Source organism: Oryzias latipes, chromosome 21 (genome assembly GCF_002234675.1).
Source record: "Oryzias latipes chromosome 21, ASM223467v1".
NCBI classification, from domain to species: Eukaryota; Metazoa; Chordata; class Actinopteri; order Beloniformes; family Adrianichthyidae; genus Oryzias; species Oryzias latipes.
Genome location: NC_019879.2, coordinates 12929931 through 12943333, shown reverse-complemented (window position 1 = coordinate 12943333; position 13403 = coordinate 12929931). Strand labels below are relative to the sequence as shown.

Below are 13403 nucleotides of genomic sequence, written 5' to 3'. Positions count from 1 at the left end.
AGCTGGATTTTTGACTCAAAATCAAATAGAAAATTTGATTGAATAGCATTTCCGCCTTCTGACCGGCTGCGGCTTCGGACTAGCGAGCCGGGGAGGGTACTTTGATATGGTGTTCACTCCGTCCAAAGATGAAGCTAGTCTGGAGGAAGCTTCGAACAGACGCACCACGGCCCGCAGCTTCAAACCGCCGAATGCGGAAATGCTGCTACTCAGTCCTGAAAAATTACAAACAATCAGGAGCGCACAGCAGTACCCTCCCCTGTCGCTAACACAAAGCTGCGAGCCTTGCCGCACTGGTTCTAGACATGTCGGTGTCTCTTAGTAGCCGTCCACATGTGAGCACTGACGTCCTCGCCCCGCCTCCCTCCTGGAATTGAATTATGCTACACTTTTTGCGTGGTTGATGTGAAAACGAAAATGCAATCCCCTCTTTGCATTCAGATCTCTCACAGGAATAAAAAAGGTGCTCAACAGCTTATAAATCATTGTATCCATAAGAGCAGTGCTTTAAAAGGACAGATATAATTGAAAAACGAATGGATGACCAAGAGCAGATCTCCAGATCTAACGACGTGATAATCACCGGATTGAAAATCAAACCCCGGTCATAAGTGCACGCAGTGACCGCCAGTAACGGTGAGCAATCCTCTTAAAGTTTGTCAATCGGAAACACAAAGCCGCTTTATTGAAGCAAGGAAGAAATCTGAAGGGAACCAACGTTTTCATGAATGACAACCTCACGAAAAGGAATGCCGATATCGCCAGAAGAGCACGTTACTTGAAAAAGCTGGGGAAAATTCAAGGAACCTGGGTAAAAGACTGTAAAATTTATGCTAAACTCTGCGGCTCCCCTGAGCAGTCCAAGGTTGTTCTCATCAGGAGCTTGGAAGACTTGGAAAAACATTTACTCACTACAGTCTAAACAAGAGATACGTGAAGATGCTGGTCTTACGAGATGAGGAGATGAACTCTACTATCCATGGCTTCTAAAAAAAACAACACTTTTTCTTCAACAATCACCTGCAACCACAACTCTCAGAGAGATCTGAATGGTGAGCAAAGCGACCTTAAAATATTCAGTGATAATGACAACAATCTTCAAGACATCAACCCAGCAGCAGTGGCTCAGGCGGTGGAGCAGGTTGTCCAATGATCGAAGGGTTGGCGGTTCAATCCCCGCTCCCCCAGCCAACTGTCGTTTTGTCCTTGGGCAAGACACTTCACCCTCCCTGCCTCCAGTGTGGCTCCACTGGTGTGTGAATGTGCATAAATGATCCCGGTGATGGTCAGAGGGGCCATAGGCGCGAACTGGCAACCACGCCTTTGTCAGTCTGCCCCAGGGCAGCTGTGGCTACAACCATAGCTTACCATCACCAAGCATTAATGAGGAGTGAATGAATAATGGACACACTATAAGCGCTTTGAGCGTCTGGAAAAGCGCAGATAAATCTAATCCATTATTATTATTATTATAACCCTGATCAGTTCTTTTCCACTGTTAATGTGGACTGCAAATATTACAGCACAAACTCTGTTAACCTAAAAAAAGTAAACAAAAAAGGTGGAGGAGTCCCAATACATGTGAAAAAAATACGAAGTTTACAGTAATTGATAAATTACACTGGAATGTCTTACAATTGAAATATGTAACGACTCAGGGAAAAATGTCAGTATAAGCTGTGTTTATAGGTCACCAGATGTTTACCTCTCAAAGTAACAAAATATTATAAATCTGTGGAGACTTCAATATGGATCTGATAAACCCCAGCAAACATAAAGCAAACAGTGACTTTATCAGCAGAATGTACGGTATGGGTTTCTATCCAACCATAAAAAGACCCAGCAGAATCACTACTGAAAGTGCTACTCTTCTTGATAATATTTTTTAAAATAATATAGAATACACTCATATGAGTAGACTAATGACATGTGACATAACTGATCATTTAACATTTTTGGAATATTTGACATCAAGGTGAAGACAAAAGAAAATGATAAAAGAACCAAAGATTGAGAAACGAAAAAAACATGAAATCTCTTAATAAAGACTGATCCAGACAAAACTGGAACTCTGTGTACAGATAAATGTGGATATCGCTTATAAATATTTTTGTAGAAATATTTAGCTCACTTTACAATAAGAACTGTCCAATTTATAAAAATAAGAAGAAATTTGCCAAATGCCCTTGGTTAACAACTGGTCTACAAAATGCTTGTAAAAAGAAAAATAACCTCTATAAAAAATTCTTAAAACAGAGGACAAGAGAAATTGAAAAAGCATATAAGTCATATAAAAATAAACGAACACGGCACAGTAAAAAAGTGTACTTTAATAATCTACTGAATGAAGATAAAAACAACGTAAAGATCATTATGAAATAAATAAGTCATTCTGAAAAACAGGAATGTGAAATAAAAACAAAGCAACTTTGGAAAATATTGATTTTGAAATCCGAAGTTCGGAAAAAATCCATACAATTATATTAATATTTAACATGATTAAAATCAATATTTTAAAATGCTGTTTTAAAAGAATGAACAGGTTTTAAAGCTAAATGAAATATATTTAATATCTGTGCAGATTTTTCACAATTTCATGTTCTTTTTATATATTTATGAGAGATTTATTGGTTGATTGTGTGGTTTCACAAGGTCATATTTATTTATTTAACTATGAACAGTTTGGGACTCCATAATCTATGCGACGCATAATTCGGGCTATTTTTCATATGAATAGCTAACAATAATGAAAAAAAATGGGGATACTGGGCATCCCTGACAAATTCCTCTTCTAATTTTAAAACGTTTCGTTGTTCCAAATGGTAGAGAGATAGAGCTATTGATGTAAGAATATAGAAATCAAATGTATGAATTTTTCAACAAAACCAAAATGATTCCAGGCTTTCAAAATAAAAGCATGCTCAACTGTATCAAATGCCTTATGAAAATCCAAGGAAAAATTCACATCATAATCTTCAACTAAGTGATCATAATCCAGTAAATTTAATCAGTTTGCAATCACATGAGTGAGGATTTTATAATCTGTATTTAACAATGTAATCTGTGATAGATTATCAATGAGCCTTTTGTCCTTGCCACGTTTAGGAATCGGAGAGATAAGGCCCTGTTTCATTGTTGGTGTTATCAAGTTTTTAATAAGAATGATTTCTTCAGTGGTTTTAAAGAAGAATGTGTTTCTTTCCGGAAAAAACCCAAAGAGGGATAAACGAGAAAAAAAAAGGTGAAAAAAGTTTTTTTTGAAATTTGGTAACAGTTATAGAGAACAACGTCCTTAAATGAGAGAATGTTGGTATTGATCTGATAGCAACTAATTACAGGGCCATTGTCACAGATACTGATACTTTTTCTTGAAATCTTTGATTATAGAAAATATTTGGAAAATACAGAATTTTTTGTACATTAAGTGTATAATAAAACATGGGACAGAGACTTTCAGCAAGTACAAATGTTTGTTAACTACTTGCAACAATCTGAACTGAACATGCATCAAATAAAGATCATGTATATTAAGAACCATTTTATTGTCATTATTGCTCGCTTTTCCACCGCAATTTGTTCTTACACTCCAGATGAGGGTGTTATTTGTATTTTAAAATTTGTTGTGCTTTTTTTCTGTCTTCCTATTTACGTAGCTCAGGTTTTACAAGGAGCGAGTTACGGCTATCCTAGGGACTTTCGTAATGTTTAGCTATTTTTGTCTTCCAATGTCTGTAAAACTTTATTTTTTTCACTTGTATGATTTCTGTCTTTGTACAAAGAGACACATTACAGTTTATTGGAGTTATAGGAAGAAAGACAGGGAGTGAAGTAAGGGAAAGTGTGTGTGGGGAAGTAAATTCATTCAAATTACCGTACAGCCTTTAATTCCGACGGGATTTTCTTTTCTATTTGTTTAAAAAATAAATAATCTACATAAACAGGACTACATATCTGCGTGGAAGAATACGCTGCCCTCAGCTGCATGCACAGCAAATGAAGGAGGAGAGGGAGCGTTGATCTGAAGCTAATGTGAAAGCTGTAACAAGGTATTCATAAGTTTACATAAGTAGTTTATTTTTTGCTAACGAGGGAATAATAAGTGCATGTACAGCGGGATATTGCAGTGTGCGTCACTGACAAACTGTAAGTTTATGTTTGTTGTGAAACTCCTTTTCTGATGGTTCTCTGTTGGTTATTTCATTCCTTTTAGACCACACACTTACACAAGCAACAAATAATTATGTACACCTGTGCGTCTCAGTTTTGGACCTTATGTGAATGGATGTCAACAGATTCAAAAAATTCTGCACTCAACGGTGGAAACTACATTCGGGCTTCAGCGTGTTCTTACCAACACCCCAAAGAGACACCAACTCATCTGAATTAGTTCTACCTTGGATTTTCCTCTTTTTTACTATCTCTAAATTTTTTTTTCATTGAAAAGCTATTAAAGTCACAAATGGTTTTAGATAAAATGTTTCTCCTCATGCTATATGAACTGAAGGGTTTTAACATGAATAAACTGATATACAGCTATGCTACTCTGGAGAAGGGGCCGGGTGAGTACAAGAATTGTGCAGACAAACCAGTGACGTGCGGTGAGGTTGATGGCTGGTGAGGCACCGACTCCTCTGGAGTCAGATTTACAATGAAAGAACTAAATATTTCACCATTCATCCAACAGCAGGTAACAGCTTATAAAATACACACAAGAAAATATTTGTCCTACAGAGAATTTTTCTTTTATAGAAATGGACAGAACACTCTTATTGTGTATAAATCATTCATATGTGCTGTAAACAAATTAAAGTATACAGATGTGTTCAGCACACATTTGACCCTCAGTAACTGTTTCTGGTATTTTCCAACTTCACATTCTGTTGCTTTAATCAGTGTTATCAAATGTTGTTTGTGAAAATCATACAAATAAATAAATAAATGATTTTACTTACATTTTTTTCCACTTACTCCTGTGTTATTTAAAAAAAACACTGAAAAACACGTTTGGCCTTAATTTTTGAATCCTTGCACCAATCCTTCTCCACAAAAAGCTCTATGATCTGTTGGAAGGTCTTCCTTATTTTCCTTTATTTGATATGAGTTTCTCCATCTCAATGGAGAAAGATGTCCTTAGCCCTTATTACCCCACCCATACATTGATGTGTTCTCCCTTCCATGACAAAGGTGGATAAAGATGAAAAGGATTTCATGTAATCCAGATCAGATCAGATCTGTGCATATTTATTAGAGGTGATGAAGAGACGTCACATTGGAGTTTCTGGAGTTGATGGACACAACAACAACTGATGACTGATAACTAGAGTCAGCTCTCTAGTTACTGTGCTGGACGATGTTGAAGTGAATTGGTCACATGAAGTAATTTTGGTCACTGATGGCGCTCCATCAAAGGTCAGGAAGAAGGCAGGTGTTGAGGTGTTGAATTCAGGCAGAAACCAGGAAAAGATTCTTATAATGATGAATGATAATAATAATGGACATTTCATTGTGTTTTGCACACTTGAATGACAGTAAATGTGTTTCTGCAAATGTGTTTCTGATTTGAATCCTGATATTGACGGTTTTGTGAAGTTTCATGAGAAAGGAGGTTAACTCCAAACTCTTATGTTCACAAATGTTTACAAGTTTAATTTTGTATTAGTGAACTGAGCTAAATTAATTACATTTATTTACGTGCGATCAAACACAAAAACCAATGGAAATTCATGTTGGCCGCACATAATGCATGCAGCCAAGATGCACATCGCTCCATTGCCTGCACGTATTTTAAGAGCGTCCAAGACTAAATGTTGTCTGCCACAGATAATTCCTCCGGGTCCATGTGGCCAAGCTAAAAGTACAACATTGGTGACATGTTTTTAGAATATTAAGGGTGAATAGTCAATTTCAGTCTAACTAACCTTCCAACTAAAACTAAAAGTACATTTTGGGCCTTTATTTAACTAACTCCCTTATCTGGTATAGGGGGCAATATTGCACATGGAAACTTGTAAAAGTTATAGTTCCCAGGATCATTTGGGCATGCAAACCCCTCCACCGTAATAAGGTGGCAATTCAGGGAGGGGATTATAATCAGTCACTATTCAATTACTGTGGGGAAACTGAAGTACTCTGAGAAAACCCACAGGATTGCCAGGATTTGCTTAAGTCAATCTAATAAATTTGACTGATAATTTTTTTTTGTCTAATTGCTTCTTGATCCTGGCAGGTTTGTTACAGACAGAACTGTTTTCTTTATCCTCTGAAATGATGGGATCTTAAACTCTAGCAGATTTTTTGACTTATGTGACTGCAGGCTGTTGGCGAAACTTCCTATGCCTTTTGCTTTTGCTGGGTCTCCACTGCAGCTGCTGCTCTGTTGGCCCTTTAGGTTTGGTGGTGTTAGTCACAACGATGGGCTGTATCCTTGCCATCATGAAGAAAGGATGTTGTAATGCTTCACTTGGAGAGATGCGTTTGCTTGGATCCACTTGAGAAGGCAAACTAAGTGTGCGATTTCTTCTAACTTTGTATTGTTGAAATATCCATTTATGAAAGCCCCATGACTTATGTCTGTTGTTTTCATTGCCAATCCAAAGTAAATTAACTTGATCCAAAAAGCTGAGTATCTTAGACCACCAGCATTATGTTATCATGTTTATTGTCACAGAAGGGCATTTCTATGATTTTCAGGTCACGCAAGGTGACTATTGGCTGCCAAGCAATGGCTCTGATTTCATCACATACCGGGAAAGAAAATTTGACACAATCATAAAATCAAAAAGACTTTTGTCCAAAAGTCTGTGGCTTTTGTATGTAAAGCAGTTCACACACTTGGCCAGGTTGTACTTCTCTGCATCAATCTGTCTAACAAATGCTAAATCAGTACAAATGCTGTCAGCTGCCTCTCAATATTAGTTAAGATTTTCTTTTAAACCATCAACTCTTCAAAAAAAACAAGTTTTAGGTTCAGTTCTCCCTGATCATTATCCGGTAGGAGCCACAAAGCACTACCTCACACTTCATAAAAAGGGGAAGGAAAAATTGTGGTCTGCTAGCTGTAACTGACAGGAGCATGAAATGCATGAATCCAAAGAGCGATTTTATATTTCACCAGAAGATGGCAGTAGTGTTGCAGCCACAAATGCATCAATTTTCACTATTGACCCTTAATTGATTTGCAATCCATTTTTATTCTTTTTACTGTTTCCTCACCTTCCTTCTCTTATTGCACCATATTTGCTTTTCCGGTTTTATATTTAGATTTTTTTTTACCATTAAAGAATCTAATACATTAAAAATTGATAGAAACCCAGGAGATTTTGTGAAACTTAATTAGGTTCCGAGTGAAAACACCAAATTAACATTTTTCCAGAAAATGTAACAGGGGCCAATTATCTATTTCTGACAGGAGGACTGCTGTCTCATCTCAGAGTTGTTATGCAGTGAGAGGCAGATCCCAAAAGACAGGTTCTGATCAAATATATATATGTATTTTTTAACTTCAGGCTACGGTAGGACGACCAGAAAAACCAAGGTGGTCTAGCTTGTGGACAGCATAGAGTACCAGATTACTTGTGTCAGAGACTAAGTTAATGATGGTAAAAACTAGGCTTAGCAGATGAGAAGGTTACCCTTTCCTTTAGAAACAGAGTAAAGAAACCAGCAGAGACATTCACATACAAAAGCGGGAAGACAGAAACATTTTTTAGAGGGCACACCAAGTTCCACATTTAGTCTGAAGCCAGGTACCAGAGTCAAAAGAACACTGACAAAACAAGTCTGTGGCAGGAGCTGATCCTTATCCAAAACTGTTTTCTTTGAGCTGCTGTCTAACCAGAGATCCTCAGACCTCCACTGAGTCTTCCTGTAGTTCTGCCAGGGAAACCCCTGAATGCACCCAGGTCAGCCGAGGACAATAGTCCCTCCACAGTCCTGGGTCTTCCCCAGTGTCCTGCTTGTGTGACATGCTCTTAATGCTTCTCCAGTGAGACATCCAGTGGGCATAAAGGTAACCAAGCTACCTTAATTATTGCTCACTGACGTTGTCTAGCTCCAAATAAGGGGGTCTGAACCACGGAGAAATGGTGACTGAATTGACTTTGTTTCATTGGAGGCGTTTTCTATGGGTGACGTCATACTCGCTCCGTCTAGTTCTCTTATACAGTCAATGCTAGGAAACTGATTTTAGCCACACGTGTCATGTATGCAAATAAACTTTTATTAAAAATCAGATCATGTAATTTTCTGGATTTTTCTTTTTTCTCGTTCAGTCTCTCATATTTAAAGTGTCCCCGTGATGAAATACAGACCTCTATCATCTTCAATCTAATCTATATTTAGGTGGTTGACCACTTTTTTTTGCTTGCTGTATAGTAACACATTTTAAGTAACTTTTTATTTTAACAGCTTATGGTTTTAAAATAAATATAAGGTGTTCCTTGATATTGTGTGAAATTTCATCAACTGTGCTGTGGTAGATGCTACATTATCATAAGAGATTTTGCACAAGCCTTGGAACTTATCTTCCACTGAAGCTAATATACATTTTATGCATTTTTTTGTTTAAGATATCTACATTGATTCTTTAAAATACTGAAATAAAGAATATTTAAACTATAAAGAGCTTATCAATGACACTTTTTCTGATTTTCTGTCTCCTGTATGTATATGATACAGAAAAATATGAAGGGGATAGAAAATGCTAATTATGTTTTTTTTATCTTTCTTAGATCCATTGAAGACAAATTCTTTTAGACAAAAAGGAAACAGGAAAAGCGCTTTCAAAATGGTTCACAGGAACTCAAGACAGAGGAGGAAAACAGGGGGTAAGAGCTCAAGAAGAGCTTTACAAAAAAACTCAATAATTCAGTGTGCAATCAGAAGAGCCATTGTACGACGGAGTATTAGGGCCACCAAAAAAAAAAAATTAGAGCCACCAAAAAAAAAAAAAAAAGTAAAATTACGAGATTTTATCTCGTAAATTTAGGAGATAAAAACTCGTAAATTTACGACTTTTTATCTCATAAATTTACGACTTAAAATCTCATAAATTTACGAGAAAAAAGTCGTAGATTAAGGAAAAAACACTGAAGTTGTCCGTTTATCGGAACCTAGCTTGAAGATGAAGTATGTGGAGCCTTTTGTGAAGCTTCATTTCCGGATTATTATAGGTTTAAAACAAAGAGATTCTGAACCTTTTGGCGACTCAAAATCAGATTATTTTCCGTGTAGCAGTCTTTCCAGGGTTCAGTGTCAGTAAAGCGGAGTTTAATATGTAAAATAAGGAGCTCAGAGACACATTTGGGTGTAGAGGATCGCTGCAGCCTTTATTCTCCTTTTCATTCACATTTTCTGAAGTTCATTTGTCTCATTACGTCATGAACCTGTCATCCCAACACCAATGCGGAAGTAAACAGTGTTACAAACGCCCCCTCCTGCAGATGAAATGTCCCGTTTCAGCATAAAACAATAAAGAGGAATGAAAATAGTGTTTTATATTAGCTTTGGAACGTTGAAAATGCCAAAAAAAAGTGCTCCTCCTTTTGTGTGACGGAAGCGTCACACAGACGTAGAGTCTTGTCTTTGGTGGAGAAAGGATTCAAGCGAACAGCTGCAGGGACACCGACGACGGCTTCATCGGGCTGCAGAGATCCTGCAAACCAACCATCAATAAATAAAACTTTAATGAATCGTAAATCAAACAAATGACCTTCCAGACATTTGGAACGTTATCAATAAACATTCAGCTCACCTGTTCAACAAAGTTTAGTCGGTCTGCTCTGCTGCTGCACGGCGTTCACCTGCTGCTCTGCATGCTAACTTCCACTGTAATCTCCTAAAATTACGACTTTTTTTCTCCTAAATTTACGAGTTTTTATCTCCTAAATTTACGAGTTTTTATCTCCTAAATTTACGAGATAAAATCTCGTAATTTTACTTTTTTTTTTTTTGGTGGCTCTAATTTTTTTTTTTTTTTGGTGGCCCTAATACTCCGTCGTACCATTGTCTTCTTAACAAACTGAAACTGTTTTTGTTTTCACTGTTTTCACTGAAATGTTTTCAGTGACTTCCTTAATTTAAAAAATGTACAAATATTTTATTTTGTCGACTGTACCTTTACCTATGCCAATGCTTATAAGTATGCTTCAATTTTTGGCTTTTGTCACATTGGCTTGTTGGCCAGCAAAATCTTAGGATTATGTTGCTTCTCTATTGTCTTGCATGCTCAGAACCTTCAAATGTGTAAATTGCTTTTTGTAGGTTCCTGCACATGTCAGAAATGGTTAAAAACAACAAAAATGAATATGGAAGTTTTATCTTATGATTTGTAATATTATTTTTAATCTGTGTGTGGTCAGTGCTTTTTTTGTGGCAAAACGGACCCGGAAGAAGGCTTAGAAGTAGGCTAACACGTGCTAACAACATTTAGCCTTGGATGAACACAAAATCCATGTGGTCAATGCTACAATCTGCATCTAGTTGCACATAAATATGTGGGAATAACATCAGCCTTTATTTTGTCTGGATGCGACTGGTAACACAAATCCACGTGATTGTTTGAACGGTTTCTAAGGACTGCACGGCATTTCAGCTTTGAAAGCCGCCTCCGCGCGCTCACACACCACTCAAAAGCCATTCCTCTGCTCTGAGACACAGTTCTACCGGGAGACGCAGTTCTCCTGATTTGGTAGCGTGCTCACGCAGAGCTGCGGAAGTTACGCTTTGTTACGGTGCTTTGTTACACCGTGACTTTGTTAAGTTGTAACAAAGCACCCTCCCCTGCCCGCAAACACAAAGCTACGTGTCCGGTTGTTGTGCTCAGAGACACAGTTCACTCTCGCGGAGTAGCCAACCGGTCCTGTTTGCACTCCAAAGCCTTCTCTGGAGCGTGCATTTTTCTTCCGATCAGGCGTTCATTCCGATTGCTTTTGTCAGTGTAAACGCAGCTAGTGAGTGCAGACACAGGTGTCCCTGTTTAAAGGGACTTTAATGTAGTGGTGGCTTATTTGGTCAAGGATTAGCATTAACTGTAAAGTGACACACTAACCAATGCAGGTACAAGCTCTTGTAGTTTCAATTTAGGTCCAACCTCTTAGGAAAATTAGCTGTAGCGACAAGAATACTACTATACAGTTATTATTCCATTCCTCCATCCATCTATCCATTTTCTTAACCCGCTTTATGCCTGTCGCGGTCACAGCGCTGCCAGAGCCCAGCCCAGCTACTGTTGGGTGAAGATGGGGTACACCGTGGACAGGTCGCCAGTCTGTCACAGGGTACAGTTATTGATATTGTCTCATTTTTCTTATGAGGATTTACAGATGAGCCTAAACTTTTTCTGTTTTTGTGGGCTCTATAATATTTTACAAGTTACAAAAAAAATCATTAGCAGTAGGAAAGCCAAGTATAGAATTTTATTTTCTATAGGATATAGTTGTTGCATTCTGAAACCAGTAAGTGGTGCTGTTGTACTGTAAAAGCAATTGTTTTGTGGCTGTGAGAGCCATGACTGAGGAGGAAACAGAGACATGTACACGATCTTATTTAAAACAAAGAAGGGGGAAAAATGCCAAAAAAAATTGTAAATACTTAAGTTCTCACCATACATCCTCACATTTTTTATAACACCACAAAATATGATGGGAAAACATCCTCTACACACAGGAAATGATGAAAATGTCCAGTTCTGACTCATTCACAGATAACCTTAGTCACTTTCTAACCTCTCTTTCCTCTCCACTCCTAGGTTTCTCCAACAAGAACAAACATGTTTGCAACCTCAGGACTTTGCTTTCCTTTCAGGAAGAGAGACAAGGATGAAGAAATACTAGGAAGGAACGACAGTGTCAGACTGATACTTCCCCTGAAAATCTGTGTTTTATTTATGACCAGGGGCATTTGAGAAGCACATAGAACTGCAGAAGACACTACAGACAGCAGAACAGATTTCTTGGAAGTCTGAAAGGAAATAACTGAATGTTTGATCCAAATCTGAGGTGCAGTAAAGGAAGAGACTTTTTCATTTTTAGATGCAATTCAAGCTGCCGCCACAGCAAAAGAAGACTCAACCTTACCAAAAACACACTCTTTCTCAAACAGACACACAGACACCCACACACATGCTTCACTCCTAATGAAAACTGACATTCCAGTGAGGGAAGCTGTGACTGTCTGACCTTGTCTCCTTGGCAAAGACAGAATCCATTTAGAAATGAAAGTTCTGCGGAACACAATATAATGAACACAACAAAATGGATTCTGTAAAAAATCCTACTTGGATTAAAGGTGAAGGAATTTGTAACTGAGAAGGTAAAGGCTGCAGTTTCCAGGAATTTTATTTTTTAACCCTTGTGCTATCCTAGGCATTTTAACATTGGGAGTTGGGTCATCTAGATCCACTAGACAGTGCTCTAAACCTTTTTTCTTCAATGATTTGTGATCTTCACTGGTGTCCATGGATTACATGAAATCTTTCCACCTTTATCCACCTTTGTCATGGTAGGGAGAACACGTCAATGTAAGGGTGGGGTCATCTAAGATGGCACAAGGGTTAACAGATAATATTTCTGAAAAATGGTAAATTGTGTATTTGTATAGGGCTTCTCTACCTTCCTAAAAGGCCCAGAGCGCTTTACAGTCAGAAACCCATTCACTGGCAATGTGGGATTCAGTGTCTTGCCAAAGGACGCTTGCGCACATGGACATGCCAGGCGGGAATCAAATTTGCAACCTTCCGATCAGAGGTCGGTCACTCTACCACAGCACCATGCCCGCCCGTGACATTCTTTGCATCAGAATAATTGCTTAAAAACTGATTTTTTCAAATTACTATCTTATTTATGCTGCTTTCTCAGTATTTTTCCTGTTGGTGCGTAAATCACAGCCCTAACAATGAGTCTGTTTCAAGCACTTTTGTAGTCTCTATCACCGCCTCAGGCTCTGTTACATTACAAGACATCCATCCATTCACACCGTACCTTTATCAGAAAGAAACTCCCAGTTCAACACAACCATTCCACAGCTTACCCACCAGAGGCAACTTGGGGTCAGTTTCTTGCCCAAAGACATTTTGACTTGTGACTGGACTACCCTGAAATCAAACTACCAACCCCTTAGGCAGGGAGACAACTGCTCAACCTGCAATCCAGAGCACATCCACTTGTCAATAACTTCTGGTTGCTTTGGCAGCACGTTGGGAATTTTAAAAAAGTTCATATAATTTAAAAAAAAGTAAATAAATAAATAGTAATGAAAGATTCTTTTAAAAAAAAGGCAAATGTTTCTGACCAGAAAGAGACATCCATGTCATTCCCCTTAACATTCATGATATTCATACAATTCTTTTCAGACGAAACAAGGATTGTGTAAAAGTTTTCATTGAAAAGGTGGAAATCTCAGGTACC

The 13403-nt window shown here is 37.9% G+C and overlaps 1 protein-coding gene across 2 annotated transcripts in view; it reads right to left on the bottom strand.

The window, feature by feature from the left end:
* Positions 1–13403, bottom strand: part of LOC110017416 (gastrula zinc finger protein XlCGF57.1-like) — a 151379-nt gene that overhangs the window by 17516 nt on the left and 120460 nt on the right. The gene's annotated exons all lie outside the window — the stretch shown is intronic.